The 14376-nt window shown below is 41.0% G+C and overlaps 1 long non-coding RNA gene across 3 annotated transcripts in view; it reads right to left on the bottom strand.

Annotated features, from left to right (window-relative positions):
• LOC138755196 (uncharacterized) overlaps nt 1-14376 on the bottom strand; it is a 334189-nt gene that overhangs the window by 90522 nt on the left and 229291 nt on the right. For 2 of the 3 annotated variants that reach the window (XR_011352102.1, XR_011352101.1), the window contains one exon: nt 5646-5777. This is a non-coding gene — a long non-coding RNA (uncharacterized lncRNA). Of the gene's footprint in view, nt 1-5645; nt 5781-14376 lie in introns of all 3 variants that reach the window. The other variant, XR_011352103.1, reaches the window with a different exon arrangement.

The following is a 14376-nucleotide window of genomic DNA, read 5'->3' as shown; positions in this document are numbered from 1 at the left end:
ATTTATCTATACCCCTCATAATCTCAATCAGATCTTCTACACTTTAACCTTTCTCTGTAACTCAGTTCCTCAAGTTCTGGCAACATCCTGTAGAGATCAGATATATTCTAAGCAAGATATTTGATGAGCTTTCATATCTCCATCAATAAAAGAGAGCTTGGATACCTCTTTATGATCGACACTGAATGAGCTTCTTCAATTGAGTAATTAAATTTACTGTATTAATGGAACTATGTCAACAGATTTTGTAATAAAGGCTTTACACCTGATAAATAATAAAGATATTTGAGATGTCCTAATATTGGTTTAATTGAATTAAGCATCTCCTATTTTCAGGTGACAAGATGCAACCAAGGAACTGTGTCTGCCTCTGTGATGATTACGTTGCAATAGCTTATCTTACATACAATAGACATATGTCTACAATAAAAGGATGCACAAGTTCCTATAATATTCCATTGAAAACCTAATTGAATAGGTGGGTGGCTATAATTCCAGGTGAGACTGAATTTCCACTTGACAGGCAGATGTACCCCTTTAGTATGGGTATTGGACATGACCTTGTCATTGACTTTTCTACTTAAATATACATATTGAATATTCTTCCATAATAAAGATTTTGGATATTATTGTATTATCAGAATATTGCTTATGCTATATTAATGAAGATGTTGAAATTCTCCTGTTATGGACATGGTTTGGACTCCAATGTAACCATGTGTATTTAATGGAAGGACTGAATATGCCCTTAAAATGAAACAACTAGATGAAATTACATGCTCTTATTATTGAACGATTCGAGGTGAGAAATTAATTGATGAATATGGGTGTTAATTGAAGGTGTTAAATTAATTAAAGGATTGGGTGTTATGTAATTGTGTGGCTGTAGCATGTAAGGATTTGGGTGCATCTATACATTCTATGTATAAGACACTAAACTCTCATATCCTATTATTTCCTTTACAAAAGTCACCAGATTCAGCAACTACCAAAACACTGGATGTACTTGTGTACTGGAAGCATTAAATGTGCTTCATAATAAAAGGATCAAATGACAGTTTGTGCTGCTCTATTGGTGAAGGTGAATGTGCTCTTATAATTGTGGGAATAGGTATGGTCTGTAGAGAAGGAGTAGGCATGCTTCTGTAATCGCATTGTTAGATCAATACTTATCATGTATTTATGACTGTACTCCACTAATGGAAGGATTAGATTTTCTCATATTGAAGGGATCTGGTGTAGTTCTATACTGCTATAATGGATATGCCTCCAAAGTCACCAGATTTAATGTAACAATTAACTGTTGAATTTCGATATAAGCCAAAAAGAGAGGACATTGAATGTCATACAGCAGGAAAACACTCACCATCATCAAGCCTGACTCTCAAATACCCATTTGTGGTAAACCTAATTTTATTCTCACAATCCCATCAACTTACTCCAGATCCTCCCACTTCCACTACATGCTGGTGACATTTTATAGAGCCAATTAAACCAGCAGCCTGCACTTGTTGGAATGTGGGATGAAACAGGAGTACTCGGACAAAACCCACGCGGTAACTCATGTGCAAACTCTGCAAGGGTGGGACCTGAAGTCTAGGATGAACCTGGGCCACCAGAGCTGTGGGACCACACTTCCAATTCTTCTGCTGGGCCAGCTTGATGTGTTTTGATAATGGAGGGTTTCCGGAAATCCAAAATACAGAATTGCACCTCTGTATTCTTCATTCATGCGGGCTGATATTCTTTAAACATAGGAAAGCACCTGATCAGATGAATTCCAGTGGTACTCTTGGTGTCAGAGATTAAAATTAATATGGGCACTTGTTTATGGGCATTTCACTTGTTCTCACATGACATTGTAGTAATGTGTGCAATCACAAATATTTGTGGATGCAGACTCTAATGTATTCTGAGATTCTGATAAAGTTTTGAACATAAAAAAAATTGGTTTCAGCTTTAAAATATGGATTCCAGTAATCACTATTTAGTTCCAGGTTGGAAGGTAAATTTCAGGTAAATCATAAATTTTCTAGGTAAATTGCTTGGCTTCGAACACTTTCATCACTTGAATTCAGGATTCAACCATGAGCTTGAGTCAATTTTCTCGACTGACACCTTCAGTCTGACTCTACTTTTCTCTACTTTTTGGACGAGGGTCAAGGAACAGAATGAGAAACTACCAGAACTATCAGAAGACCAGAGAGTTCTTCCGTGTTTGTGGTCAGTGATACACCGTTAACCAATATCACCAAATATACATAATCCACTTGTGCTTTCAGCTGTTTTTTTTTGAGACAGTTACAAAAAGTGTTTGTCAAATCTTTTTCTTGAGAAACAACTGTGCCCATACAGCAAAAAGTAAATTAGTACTTGAGCCCAAGGAATATAGCGGCATTATGGGAGTGAATTTTTTTTTTTGCTGGAGCAATTCTTTGATTATTGAATCAATGTGGGGTTAAGAGAAAGAATTACAGTAGTAGAGGGAGATGGGGAGAGATGGAATAGAACTGATAACATTACTCATTAGGTCCATGCCAGCTCCCAATGTGCCAAATATCTCCCTTCTGGGTCATTATAAAATTAGAATATAATTAAAACTATAAACACCACTGGTAGCTATTAATCATGTACTGCCTGCTTAACTTATGTGGCCCAAAGAAAGGGCAATATATAACTACCCTTCATCAACCTCCTTCAGCTTTATGAAAAAATTAAATATGTAATTAACTGAAACCACACTAGTTAATGACAGATTCTAATATATTGGAAAGATAATAACCTTCTTGGAATTATCAGTTATGTAAGGAAATCATCTGCATACTTGTGGAAAACTATTAACCTATTTTCAAGTCGTTGCATTTATTGGTCGTTCATACTATAACCATTGCAGTGTACAGTGAAAACGAGATAGTGTTTTTCTGGACCGTGGAGCTGATTATATACATGGCTAGATTACATCAGAAACTTTTTTATAAAGAACATATCCCTTATAAATATCATGTTACTGTTGGGCGCTCTCGGTAGCCCAATAATGATGCAGACAGAAGACTGAGGGGAATGATAGGCTTTATTAAGCAAGAGACTGCTGGCCCGGGTCTAGGCTAGGAAAATGACCAGGAAGGAGAGGGGACGACCTTTTATGGCCAGGGGTCACATGGGAAGGATTAAGGGAGGAGCTAAGGTAGGGAGACCCCCCAGAGGACAGGCCAGCCAGTACATACAGCCATATCACCACAGTTACACATGCTAGGCTTGTGTCCCTGGAATTCAGAAGGCATTCAGCTGGCTTGGAGGAGAAAAAAAAACTGTTTAGCAATCTGGTCATGAAGACCCGAACTCTTCCAGGATGGCAGGAGGGAGAATAAATTGCACGAGGGGCATGTGGAGTCCTTTCCGCAAACAACAGCCATTATAAATGTCCATCATGGCAGGGAGAGAGAGACCCCAATAATCCCCTCAGCAGTCTTTACTATCTGCAGCAGGGACTTGCGTTCTGGTATGCTGCAGTTCCCGAACCAGGCAGTGATGCAGTTACATAAGATGCTCTCAATGCTTCCCTGGGTGGAAGCTGGACTTTCCTCAACCTCTGCAGGAAGTAAAGGCGTTGTTGGGCCTTCTTGGCAATGGATCTAGAGTTGGGGGACCAGGAAAGATTCTCTGCCAGGTGCACGCCAAGGAATTTGGTGGTCTTGACTACCTCATTAGTGGTTCTGCTACTCAAATCACAAATGGAATATTTTCCGCATCAGAAAGATTAATGTTGTATTCTATTCTTGAAGAAAACTGTAAGCATATGCATTCAGAACATTGTAGTGATCCTGTGAGATTTTTGTTTCAGCAGAGATAGAATGTTGCCCAATGTACTGGTATCTGTAACACACCACGTGCTGTTATAATACACAGAAACACAGAAAATAGGTGCCATGGTAGGCTATTCAGCCCTATGGTCCAACTCTGTTGTTCAACGCCATCAAAGCTGATCCTTCAGGATAAGATGTCTTTTTATAAGTTAAAGTGGACTCCGTTTGCTAATTATATGCATTTAAGTTTGATTTAAATATATGTTTAAGCGTGATATTTTAGTATTGATAAATTTTTTTTTGTTGTTAGAATTTTTTTTAGGTTAAGTTTTATCTCTTTTCTTGTAAGTGGGTATTTTTTTCCCCATATATAATATTGTTAATTTTATTAACTCTTCACTCTTTATTTTGGGGGAGAGGGTTGGACTAATTTTAAGTTAGATTACTAATCCTTCTTTGGCTTGGCTTCGCGGACGAAGATTTATGGAGGGGGTAAAAAGTCCACGTCAGCTGCAGGCTCGTTTGTGGCTGACAAGTCCGATGCGGGACAGGCAGACACGATTGCAGCGGTTGCAGGAGAAAATTGGTTGGTTGGGGTTGGGTGTTGGGTTTTTCCTCCTTTGCCTTTTGTCAGTGCGAAGGAGGTTGCCAAACTGTGAGGCGCCAAGATGCACGGTTTGAGGCGTTATCAGCCCACTGGCGGTGGTCAATGTGGCAGGCACCAAGAGATTTCTTTAGGCAGTCCTTGTACCTTTTATTTGGTGCACCTCTGTCACGGTGGCCAGTGGAGAGCTCGCCATATAACACGATCTTGGGAAGGCCATGGTCCTCCATTCTGGAGACGTGACCCATCCAGCGCAGCTGGATCTTCAGCAGCGTGGACTCGATGATAATATTGTGTTACAATTAATGGGGGGGGGGTTATTTTGTGTAGTTTTCTGATGTAATATTGTAATCATACCATTTTAATTTTTTTTTATTTTTCTTTAAATGTAATTCTCTATTGTATTCATGTTATAAAATTTTAAATAAAGTCTTCAAAAAAAAAGCTGATCCTTGATCTCAAGACCAGAAATATTCCCCATTACTTAACAGGCTAATATTTTAAAAGAACAAATACCAATGTAAAAATTTCAATATCAATGAAAAACACACATTCCACCTCATAGGCTCAAAACCTGCAACAATGGAGACAAATGGAAATAAACAAAGCTTTTGCAAATTCAGAATTACCCAAGGCATCTTACAGACAGTAAACTTCTTTTGAAGTGTAGTATGCAACAAATGTAAAGAAAAAATACTAATTTGTAAACAGCAAGTCTCACAAACACAATGATTGTTGATCAAGGGATAAGGGATAAAAAAAGACTGCCTCAAATGGCAGAGAAAGAACTCATCTGCTCTTCACAATGGAATCTTTCACATGCAGATGAGGGCAGTTAGATCCTCATTCAATTTACAATGCCGCTTCTGCTACAGTGGTGCTGTTCATGATTATTTGTAGCAATAAAATAGGCCTTTTTATAGGGGGAGGGGGAAGTAAATGTAAAGGTGGATATTCTCCACCTTTACATCACTTCACTTACCTTGACAGATTCAGCAGGCGAACTCCGACCTGCCTGGAGGGATACACTCGGAGGTGGAGTGAGGTCACTCTACTTCCTCCGTGAAGGCAGTGCCACCAAAAGCAGCTGTGACTGATGACGTCACGATGACTTTGTCAGCCTGTGACCTAGAAGTATGACTTTTAAAAATCATATCGTTAATATAGCTAATTATGTTGCACAGGACATCTACCAGAGTCCTAAGACTGCCTGAACAGATCTCCACCAGCACTCTTACCTGCTCTTCGGTCGCCATTTTGGGTATAAGCTGCTTTTCCTTCTCATCATGTATGTTTGACGTCACAGCGACAGGCAGCGCAACTGCACCACTCGCCCCGCCTGCCTCAGCTCTGGAAGATGGCTCCCGACGCTGCTGAGTTGAAAGCAACGTTGGATCAGCGTTTTATGGCCTTCTCCATAAAAAGGTAAATTCACCTTTTTATTCCCTTGAGCTTCTTAATGTAGTTTTACATCATTAAAAAAGCAAAAAGTATTTGTGAAATAGCAGTGTAATAATTTTACCATGGATAGAAAGGTAAATGGGAACACAAGTTATAAAAAAAATCAGTGAAGTGATAAAGACAAGTTAAGCAAAAGATAAGATGACATAGTCGTGTAATGTGGGAAAATATGAGGTTAAGCATTTTGGTAAAGAGAGTAGGAGTAATATTTTAAATGCACAAACTAAATTAGGGAGATTGTGGTGACCTGGTGCATGACCCAAATATTACCTGCCCAAGTACATCATGCAATTAGATGCAGTATTGTATGAATGTAATTGGAAGAAGATTAGAGTAAAAACAAAAGGAATCTTGCTAGAGCTTGAATAAAACCTTGATGAAACCTCAGTTGGAGTAGTGTGTGTCAGATTTTGGTTTCTGTACCCAAGCAAAAATACACATACTTTGGGTTATTGCAGTACATTTGGCATAAGGACACAAGAACATGAGTAAAAGGAGTGTCTAGCCTGTCAAGCCTGCTCAGCCATTCGATGAGATCAGATGAACCTACCTGTATTTTCCCTATATCCTTTAATTCCCCAATTTTGTAAAAATCTATCCAAGTTTGTCATAAATATGTTCACGAAGGTCACCTCCACTGCTTCAATGGGCAGTAATTTCCATAGATTCACCATCCTCCGGGGAATGCAGTTCCTCCTCATCTTCATCCTCAATCTACTACCAAGGTCTTGAGGCTATGTCCCCTAGTACTAGTTCACCCCCACCAATGGGAACAACTTACCTACCTATAGCTTATTTATGTCTTTCATAATTTAATATGTTTCTATCAAATCCCCTCTCATTCTTCTAAATTCAAGCAAGTACAGCCCCAAACGATTCAGTCTCTCCTCATAGGCCAACCCCCTCATCTCTGGAATCAACCTGGTGAAATCTCCACTGGACCACCTCCAAAGCCAATGTATCCTTTCTCAATTAAGGAGACCAGAACAGCAAGCAGTACGCCAGATGTGGCCTCACTTGTACCTGCATAGTGACAGCATAACTTCCCTGCTCCTAAATTCAATCCTACTAGCAATGAAGAACAACATTCCATTTCTTTCCTTGGATAGCCTGCTGCACTTGCAAACCAACTTTTTGTGATTCATGCACAAGCATTCACAAGCACTTCAAAGTCCTTCTACATGGCAGGTTGCTGCAATTGCTTGTCTTTTTAATAATAATCTGATCTTCCATTTTTCCTTCCAAAGTGTATAAACTCACATTTACCAATATTGTATTCTAACAACCAGACCCTTGTCCACTCACTTAACCTATCCATATCCTCTGAACAATTTGCTTTTCCACTCAATTTAGTGTCATCAGCAAACTATGACACAGTATAATCTATCCTATCTTCCTGATAATTAATAGAACCATAGAATATTACCTCACAGAAAACAGGCCCTTTGGTCCATCTAGTCTATGCCAAACTATTTTTCTGCCTAGTCCCACTGAACTGCACCTAGTCCATAACTCTCCAACCACTCCCTCATCCATGTATCTGTCCAAATTCTTCTTAAATGATAAAAGTGAGCCCACATTCAGCACTTCAGCTGGTAGCTCATTGCACACACCCACCATTCTCTGTGTGAAGAAGTTCCCCCTAAACTTTTCCCTTTTCACCCTTAATTTATGTCTTCTGGTTTGTATCTCACCTACCCTCAGTGGGGGAAAAATGCCTACCTACATTTATTCTGTCTATACCCCTTATAATTTTAAATTCCTCTATCAAATCTCCCTTCATTCTGCGCTCCAGGGAAAAAAAGTCCTAACCTGTTTAATCTTTCCCTGTAACTCAATTCCTGAAGTCCAGGTTACATCCAGGTTACATCCTAGTAAATTTTCTCTGCACTCTTTCACTCTTTCCTGTAGTTAAGTGACCAAAACTGCACTCAATACTCCAAATTTGACCTCAACAATATCTTATGCAACTTTAATGTAACATCCCAACTCCTATACTCAATACTTTCTATACAATTCCATCTTCCTGTGCTGCCACTTTCAGGGAACTATGTATCTGTATTCCCAGATCCTGGTGTTTTACTGCACTCCTCAGTGCCCTATCTTTTACTGTGTACGTCTCTTCTTGGTTTGTCCTTCCAAAATGCAGCACCTTACTCGTGTCTGCATCAAATTCCTTCAGCTATTTTTCAACCGATTTTTACAACTGGTCCAGATACATCTGCAAGCTTTGAAGACTTTATTCGTTGTCCACAACACCTCCAATCTTAGTGCCATCTGCAAGCTTGCTTATCCAATTTACTACATTATCATTCAGATCATTGATATAGATGACAAACAACAATAGTTCTAGCGTCAATTCTTGAGGTACACCACTAGTCGCAGGCCTCCAGTCTGAGAAGCAATCATCCACCACCATTCTCTGGCTCCTCCCACATAACTAATATATAATCCAGTTTACTACCTCACCATGAATTCGGAGTGTCTACACTAAACTTTTCTGTCTAACCTCTTATGTGGGACCTTGTCAAAGGCCTTACCAAAGTCCATGTGGGCACCATCCACAGCATTTCCTTCATCAACTTTCCTGGTACAAACTCTATCAGATTGGTTAAACCCAACTTAATACACACAAAGCCATATTAACTACATCTAATCAGTCCTTGGCTATCCAAATACTTGTATATCTGACTCTTAGAACACCTTTCAATAACTTAGCTACTCCTAATGACAGGCCCACCAGCCTATAATTTCCAGGGTTACCTTTGGAGCCTTTTTAAAAATAACATCATGTGTTACCCACCAATCCTCCTGCACCACACCCTTGGCTAAGGACATTTTAAATATTTTTGCCAGAGCTCCTGCAATTTCTACACTAGCCTATCCTCCTTCAAGGACTAAGGGAATATCTGGTCAGGCCTTGGGGATTTATCCACTCTTATTTGCTTTAAGACAGCAAACACCTGCTCCTCTTTAATTTGTATTGGTTCCATGACCTCACTGAATGATTTCCTAAATTCTTTTGACTGCCAGTTTCCTGAGTAAATACTGATGCACATAAAACAATTTTCAGTCATCCCCCATCTCTTTTGGCTCCATATATAGCCAACCGTTCTGATCTTCAAGAGGACAAATTTTGTCCCTTAATATCCTTCTGCCCTTAATATTCCTGTAGAAACCCTTCAGATTTTCCTTCACATTGTCTACCAAAGCAATCTCATGTCTTCTTTTAGCCTTTCTGGTTTCTTTCTTGAGCTTTCTCTTGCAATTTTTATTCTCGTAAGTCCATGTTGCCTATACCTTTCATATAGCTCCAAACCAAATCCACAGTCCCTCGAAAACCAAGGTTCCCTCTGCCTGTTAACTTTGCCTTTAATCCTGACAGGAACATACAAACTCTGTACTCTCAATTCTCACCTTTGAAGCTCTTCAACTTACCTAGCACATCCTTGCCAGAAAACAACTTCCCAATCCGCTCTTTCCAGATCCTTTCTCATTTCCTGAAAATTTATCTTTCACCAATTTAGAATCTCAACCAGAGGCTCAGACCTATCCTTCTCTGTAATTAACTTGAAACTAATGGCATTATTATCACTAGACCCAAAATGTTCACTACCCATACTTCTCTTGCCTGTCCTGTCTTATCCCCTAATAGCAGATCCAATATTACACTTTCTCCGGTACCGCACGGATGGCAGTCTCTTCAATCTGAGGCGCCTGCAAGCTCACACCAAGACACAAGAGAAACTTGTCCGTGAACTACACTTTGCAGATGATGCCGCTTTAGTTGCCCATTCAGAGCCAGCTCTTCAGCGCTTGACGTCCTGCTTTGCGGAAACTGCCAAAATGTTTGGCCTGGAAGTCAGCCTGAAGAAAACTGAGGTCCTCCATCAGCCAGCTCCCCACCATGACTACCAGCCCCCCCACATCTCCATCGGGCACACAAAACTCAAAACGGTCAACCAGTTTACCTATCTCGGCTGCAGCATTTCATCAGATGCAAGGATCGACAATGAGATAGACAACAGACTCGCCAAGGCAAATAGCGCCTTTGGAAGACTACACAAAAGAGTCTGGAAAAACAACCAACTGAAAAACCTCACAAAGATAAGCGTATACAGAGCCGTTGTCATACCCACACTCCTGTTCGGCTCCGAATCATGGGTCCTCTACCGGCACCACCTACGGCTCCTAGAACGCTTCCACCAGCGTTGTCTCCGCTCCATCCTCAACATCCATTGGAGCGCTTACACCCCTAACGTCGAAGTACTCGAGATGGCAGAGGTCGACAGCATCGAGTCCACGCTGCTGAAGATCCAGCTGCGCTGGATGGGTCACGTCTCCAGAATGGAGGACCATCGCCTTCCCAAGATCGTGTTATATGGCGAGCTCTCCACTGGCCACCGTGACAGAGGTGCACCAAAGAAAAGGTACAAGGACTGCCTAAAGAAATCTCTTGGTGCCTGCCACATTGACCACAGCCAGTGGGCTGATAACGCCTCAAACCGTGCATCTTGGCGCCTCACAGTTTGGCGGGCAGCAACCTCCTTTGAAGAAGACCGCAGAGCCTACCTCACTGACAAAAGGCAAAGGAGGAAAAACCCAACACCCAACCCCAACCAACAAATTTTCCCTTGCAACCGCTGCAATCGTGTCTGCCTGTCCCGCATCGGACTTGTCAGCCACAAACGAGCCTGCAGCTGACGTGGACTTTTTACCCCCTCCATAAATCTTCGTCCGCGAAGCCAAGCCAAAGAAGAAGACCTCTATATATTGATATAGAAAATTTTCCTGAACACATTTAATGATCTCTATGCCATCTAGCCCTTTTACAGTAAGGGAATCCCAGTCAATATGCAGAAAGTTAAAATCTCCAACTATCACAACCTTATGTTTCCTGCAGCTGTCTGCTATCTCTCTATAGATTTGCTCCTTCAATTCTCATTGACTATTGAGTGGTCTATAATACAACCCATGAGTGTGGTCATACTTTTTCCCGACCTTCAGTTCCATTCATATAGCCTCAGAAGATGAGCCCTCTGGAGTGTTCTGCTTAAACACACAGCTGTGCTATTTTCCCTAATGAGCATGTATAGTGTGAACAGTTGCAGGCCTTGTGCCAACCCCTGCAGAACACCACTGATTGCCTGGCTTTTATCTTGATGATTTAAGGGGAGACAGAGAAAAACTGGACTAAACCCATCAGACTGAGAAACAAGATAAATACTGAGCTTGAAGCATCTGACTGGTAACTATGTAGCTGATTTTTGCTGCATTTAATAGTCTAATGTTTGTGCAATGGATGCTGCTTTTACTGGAGGAATACATTATGTTTGGCCATATGGGTGGTTGAGGTTCTTGTCTCAGGAGATGCACACCCTCCCATCAAAGAAGGAAAGAAGGCCTGGGGTAGTGGAATTTGCAAGATTGGTAGCTCCCCATTAGTGCAGGTAGCCATAGGCTGCAGTGGAAGCTGTGACTAAGGATGTTGCACAGTTAGAATTCCAATCAGATGACCCCTCACATAACAGAAATATAGGCAACGCTGACCCTTGTCCACTCACTTAACCTATCTATATCTCTCTGCTGACTCTCCATATCCTCTGGACAATTTGCTTTTCCACTCAATTTAGTGTCATCAGCAAACTATGACACAGTTTTAATCTATCCTATCTTCCTGATAATTAATAGAACCATAGAATATTACCGCACAGAAAACAGGCCCTTTGGTCCATCTAGTCTATGCCAAACTATTTTTCTGCCTAGTCCCACTGAACTGCATCCAGTCCGTAGCCCTCTTTCCACCCCCCCCTCACATCCATGTATCTGTCCAAATTCTTCTTAAATGATAAAAGTGAGCCCACATTCAGCACTTCAGCTGGTAGCTCATTGCACACACCCATGATTCTCTGTGTGAAGAAGTTCCCACTAAACTTTTCCCTTTTCACCATTAATTTATGTCTTCTGGTTTGTATCTCACCTACCCTCAGTGGGGGAAAAAAAGCCTACCTACATTTATTCTGTCTATACCCCTTATAATTTTAAATTCCTCTATCAAATCTCCCCTTATTCTGCACTCCAGGGAAAAAAAGTCTTAACCTATTTAATCTTTCCCTGTAACTCAATTCCTGAAGTCCAGGCAACATCCTAGTAAATTTTCTCTGCACTCTTTCAATCGTATAGGTATCTTTCCTGTATTTAAGTGACCAAAACTGCACAAAATACTCCAAATTTGACCTCAACAATATCTTATGCACCAAGATATTGCTTGAGATGTAGTGTCTTAATGATGAGGGAAGACTGGAGAGGCTAGGACGGTTTTCCTTGGAATTAAAAATGTTACACGGTGACATAATTGAACTATAGATGAGGAAGATTGCAGGAATCTTTTCCCCTCATCAGAGAGGAGTAAAAAAAACAGAGAGCATGGAGTTATGCAGGGGATAAGAAATTTAGATGGGATCTGAGGGGGACTTTTTTCAGCCAGATGATGGTAACTGCCACAGAGAATGGGGGAAGCATCTCGGTGAGCACCTGAGAAGTTATAGTAATAGGGTTTTTCAACTTTTCCAATATGAGGAAGTTAAACATTGGCTCCAAGAAAATATAGACAGTCACCAGGTTTCATCAGAGTTCTGCTCCTAATAAATGTGCATAAACCAATTTTTCCAATGAGGATCAATAAACATGATTTTTTAAAATTTATAGTATCTCCCTATGTAATTCCAATAGAAATGAATAAAAATGTTCTTCATCCATTGGCTAGTTACGATGGCCTTAGAATATTGGTGAATGTTACATAGTTTGATAAATTATTTTACAAATTTCTTATGTGTCCTCTCACTGTGAACCTTAATCTGTGTTTTTAAATAGGCAATGATGTCTGTACGATTACTGGGTGCAGGTAACAGATGGACTTTTTTTTGAATACTGATTATATTTTGAATTAACTGTAACTCTATTCCATTAACTCGTGAAGGTGTTTACATTCACCTTAGCCTATCCAATCTTCCTGCAGAACAGAAGCCCTTCAATACAGACAACATCCTAGGAAATCTCCTCTGCACTCTCTCCCATATACCACATCCTTCCTGAAGTGTTGTGAATAGACTGCACACAGTTCTCCAAGAGCAGTCACACCAGTGTCTTGTAAAGGTGCAACATAACATCCAACTCTCATATTCCAATCCCTGGTATATGAAAGCAAGCAGGTCGTATTCTTTTTTCACCATGCCCCATAGCTGTGTTGCTTCTTATAGGGAAATATACACTCAGACCCCAAGTTCTCTCAACTTGCATTTCTTACAGCTCCCTTAACCAGCTCATTTGACTGTGGGTATTCTGGGTTGCTGGTGATGTGGGTGAAGTCCCACGCTGCTGCAAAATCTCGGAATGTTTTGCTTGTAAATTGTCTGCCATTTTCTGATAGCAGAGTGTGAGGTGCCCCATGCACCAAACAGTGTCTTTTTAGCTTAGTTATGACCGCCAAGGAGGTAGCATCATGTAACAGGTCTATTTCAAACCATCCTGAGTACAAATCATTTAGTACCAAGTATTGCTGGCAACGCCATTTGAAAAATGGCTGTTGCCACAGTTGACCGGGGCAGATCTGGCACTGGATGAAACTGCAGTGGCTCCTTCTGCTGGTGTGCTGTTGCATACCGAACAAGTTTGCACTTCTTGATCAATGTTATTGGTCATTCCTGGCAAAAATACTGTGTCTCTCACCCTTCGTTTTGTTGCCTCTGTACCCAGATACCCTCTGTGCAGGATGCCAATGTACATGTTTTGCGGTGAACTCGGAATTACTGCTTTCTGGCCCTTCATTGATAAGTAGCTCTTCATGGAATGGGAAATGAGTTCTACTGCTGGTCTGGCCAACACCCCTGATAAAAGTACCTAGGCCTCTTTAGCCATGTGTCTTCTTAGGTCCTCCAACCGGAACAAGTAAATGTGCATGACTGTCATTACCTCAAGTGTCCTCTTCCTTGACCTGTTGGGCCATGCATTTTCTGGGGACATGGTATAGCGTGTCGGCTAGGTGCTTCTCTTTTCCATACTTGTATACCAAAGTGATGTTGTACTTGTGAAGTTTGAGCATCATTCTTTGCAACCTCGCTGGTGCTGCGTGCATCAGCTTCTTCAATATCGTGACCAGAGGTAGGTGGTCGGTTTCTATGGTCACTGGTCTACCATAGATGTAGTCATTGAACTTGGATAAGGCAAAAACCACTGCCAATAATTCCTTTTCGATCTGCGTGAACCTGGTTTCCATGTCAATGAGTGACTTTGATGCATAGGCCATAGGTGCCCCATCTTGCAGGTGTGCTGCACCTAGGCCATACTGCGATGCATCATAGGTCAGCAGCATTGGACTTTGTATATTATAGTACAACAAAACTGGTGGACATGATATATGCCTCTTTAAAGTGTCAAATGCGTTCTATTGCTGCTTGTGCCACATCCACTCCACGTGGAGCTGCGAGTTCGCTTGAGTTGAGGATGAAC

The sequence above is a fragment of the Narcine bancroftii genome, chromosome 2 (genome assembly GCF_036971445.1).
Source record: "Narcine bancroftii isolate sNarBan1 chromosome 2, sNarBan1.hap1, whole genome shotgun sequence".
Classification (NCBI taxonomy): Eukaryota; Metazoa; Chordata; class Chondrichthyes; order Torpediniformes; family Narcinidae; genus Narcine; species Narcine bancroftii.
Note: the sequence above shows the minus strand (reverse complement) of the source record. Positions and strands in the feature narration are given on the sequence as shown.